Source organism: Triticum dicoccoides, chromosome 2A, assembly GCF_002162155.2.
Source record: "Triticum dicoccoides isolate Atlit2015 ecotype Zavitan chromosome 2A, WEW_v2.0, whole genome shotgun sequence".
NCBI lineage: Eukaryota > Viridiplantae > Streptophyta > Magnoliopsida > Poales > Poaceae > Triticum > Triticum dicoccoides.
The window spans coordinates 567,456,969-567,460,711 of record NC_041382.1 but is presented as its reverse complement, the minus strand read 5'-3'; positions in this window follow the sequence as shown (position 1 = coordinate 567,460,711).

The window sequence follows — 3,743 nt, the reverse complement described above, 5'->3', positions numbered from 1 at the left end:
TGCCGCGGGATGGACCCACGCGGCCTGGGAATGGTGCAGCCCAGTGGGCGCTCCCAGCTGAAAGTAGAACTCTGAAAGATGTCACCTGGTGCCGTTGAAGATGAAGTGATGCTGAGGAAGTGAGCGATGCGCGGTGAAGACATCGGCCCTCGTGAGCCCCCAGGCCCAGGGGCCTCGGGAGGCTCCGGTGGCACGTGCAGGTCTTTCGGGACCATCGCCACCTCCGCCAGGACCGCGTGATGCCTGACCTCTTGAGCCTCCAGAATGCTCCTCAACAGGCGCTGATGTGCGGCGACTGCGCTCGGCAGGCCGAAGGGCATGCGAACGTAGCTGTGAGGTGGTCCCTCGCAGCGCCCTATGGCCGAAGGCCATAGGCGCTCCTGGGACGCAGCTTGGTTGAGCCCTGGTACGTCGACGTAGGCGTGCAGTCCTCCATCCTCGCCTGGGTGTGGGGCCACGGCGGGTAAGCAGCGGCTGCCGTGCATGACTCTGGACTCTTGTAGCTCATGGGTGTTCCTTGTGATGAACTCCTGAGGGTTTGGTCCCCCTTGACTTGTACCTTCCTGAGGGAAGCGTGCTTGAAAGCACCCCTCTAAGTGGTGCCCGAGCACCTCCCCCGCGACCTTGGCAAGGTCGGCAGCTCTCCAAGAGAGAGCCCCCGAGCCCTGCCTGAGGAGGCCGCCGGGCGCGCCTTCCTATGCGTGAGAGGGTGGCGCTCCCTGATCGGGCGCGAATCCTGACGCAATACCTCCGGAGGTGCCTGCTCCCTTGTGGCTCGGGCCAGGTGAGGTCTTCTTCTTCTTGAGGGTCATGTCGGGAGGCCTCCCGCTCCTGTGGTCTGGGTCTTCGATTGCTACAGCTTGGAACGCACGCTCAAGCAAGCACACTGCGTCCCTTTCTTCACAGGGTACGGTGATGACTCCACCGCTTCCTGGCATCTTGAGGACATTGTAACCATGGTGGGTCACTACCATGAACTTGGCTAGGGCTAGGTACCCAAGGATGGCGTTGTACGGCAGGCGGATGTGAGCGACGTTGAAGTCGATGAGCTCGGTGCGGTAGTTGTTGCATTGCCCGAAGGTGACCGGAAGGCGAACCTACCCAATTGGAACAGTGGAACCATCGATGACTCCTGAGAAAGGCTTGGTCGGCTGAAGCTGGTCGTACGGCAGTTGGAGATTGTCGAACGTCTCGACGGACAGGACGTTGAGTCCTGCCCCGCCATTGATGAAGGTCCTGGTGACCTGCACGTTGCTGATGACTGGGGAGCAAAGCATCGGGAGGACTTCGGCTGTTCACGCACATTTGAGCTGATCTGCGGAACTGAACGTGATCGCGCACATAGACCACCTGAGAGGGCGCGTGGCCTCAAGCTTGGGAAGGACTGCATTCACCTCGCGAGCAAACTGCTTGAAGATGTGTTGTGAGGCTGGGGCCTGGGCGCCACCCAAGAGGCAAGCAATTGCACGCAGCTCTTGGAAGCCCCCAGCCCCATCGTCTTGGTGTTGGTCTTCGTTCCTCCTTGGTGGAGGCGGCAGAGGAGGGAGGCCCGCGTTGCCGTGCGGGTGGCCCTCACGAGGCTAGTCCCTCCAGCCTCCCTCGCGAGTCTGGTCCTGCCAACGGTCCTCGCTAGGGCGGTCACGCCATCCCTGGCGAAGGCCACGGTCTTCCCATCGTTCGCCGCCTCTTCCTCCTCCTCGGCCATAGCTTCTGTCGTTGCGCTCTGGGCGTTGGCCGATTCGCCCATCTCGCATGGCTCTGAGCTCTTGACATTCGTTGGCGTTATGGGTGTGGAGGTCGTGGTACATGCAGTACCGTCCGCCCTTGGATGACTCGGGCTGATCCCTGCCTCGCTTGGTGTCTGGTTCCGCTACTAGCACGGTAGCCCCCTTGCGCTTCACGTCTTTGGCCTTGAGCTTCTTTTATTCCGGGTCGGCTGTCGGGAGCTCGAGGAGGGAGAGACGCCCTTCCTCAGCCCTGGCGCACTTGGTCGCCAAGTTGAACAGCTCCAGGGATGTGCACAGGTCTTCATGGATTGCTAGCTCTTCCTTCATCTTGACGTTGCGCACGCCGTCGGAGAAGGCTGAGATAATAGCTTCTTCAGTCACCTTGGGGATCTTGAGGCAAGCGTAGTTGAAGCGCTAGATGTACTTCTACAGGGTTTCCCCTGGTTGTTGCTTGATGCGGTGCAGGTCGCTCACGGCTGGGGGCCGGTCGCGAGTGCCCTGGAAGTTGGCAATGAAGCGGGTGCGCATCTCGCTCCAGGAGGAGATCGTGCCGGGAGCCAGGTTCAGGACCCAGGTGCGGGCGTCGTCCTTGAGCACCATGGGGAACCAATTCTCCATGACCTTTTCATCTCCGTTGGCGGCTATGATGCCCAGCTCGTAGAGTTGCAGGAACTCCGCGGGGTACGCTGTGCCATCGTACCGGGGAGGGAGGTCAGGCTTGAACTTGCCTGGCCATGTGATGTTGCGCAGCTCGGGGGTGAAGGCGTGGCAGCCCACCATGGCCACTGGCGCCCTTTGCTGGTGTTGGACTTATTCTTGCGGGTCACCACGCGCCGCCACTGGGAGCAGCGCGGGGTCTCGTCGTGGAGGCGCTGGGCGCGATCTTGGCGTGCCGGCGCTGGGAGCGCGCGAGCACCTTCCCGGGGACGTGGGATCTCTTGGCAGCTCCCTTCTTGCTGCGCAGGCACCGGATGTGGAGGGTCCCGCCCTGGGGCTGCGCGCCTTGGAGCCAAGGCACCTTCTTGGGGAGGAGGCGGCGGAGGTGCCTCCTGATCCTCGCCCCCTACACGGGACGGAGGGCAAAGCAGCGAGAGGGACCGCAAGGGGGGCCCCCTACGACACTAACGAGCTCGGTGATGCGGGCGAGCCAGTCCTCGTAGAGGTCGTCGACGGGGCGATAGTGCAGGAGCTCCCGCGCCAAGAGCAGTGAGGCGGGCGCATCCATGGGTGCGCGACGAGCGTGGGACGACGAGCCAGCTGGAGTCAGTGACGGGGAGGTAGTGCGGCCATATCGCCGCACCGAAGGATGCTGGGACGAGGCCTGCTGCTCGTTCCCCGCTGGGCCGGTGGCGGTGTTGGTGGCCGGCGACGGGGAACGACGAGGGGGGCCGCCGACGGGCGCCGTCTGGGCGACGCGAGTGGCGCGAGCAGCCTGGCGTTTGGCGCGGGCCCGATGAGCGTCAGCCATGGACACGACGGAAGATCACACACGAACAACGGAAGAAAGATTCCGGCGCACCCCTACCTGGCGCGCGAAATGTCGGATTTCGGGTTCCGGCAGACCCTTGAGGTTCGAACACTAGGGTGCGCGTGGGTATCTCTCCCCTACCGATCTACATCTGATCCTCTCGTGCAAACTAAGATGAAAATGATGAACAACACAAGCGACACGAGGTTTATACTGGTTCGGGCCACCGTTGTGGTGTAATACCCTACTCCAGTGTGTGGTGTGGTGGATTGCCTCAGGGGGCTGATGATGAACAGTACAAGGGAAGAACCGCCTCGCGAGAGGTGTTCTTGAGCTGGTGCGATGAACTGCTAGAGTGAGTTTAGTCGCCTCTCTCTCTCTCTGCTAGGGTTCTACCAGATTTCTAGATGTCTGTCTGCCCGTCTCTCTCTCTTCTCGGTCTCTCGGTCTCTCCTTCTTTTGTGGAGGCTAGCTCTATTTATAGAGGCCCTGGGCCTCTCCCCGAATAATTGAGCGGGAAGGGCGCAAACAATTGGCCATTTTGAAGG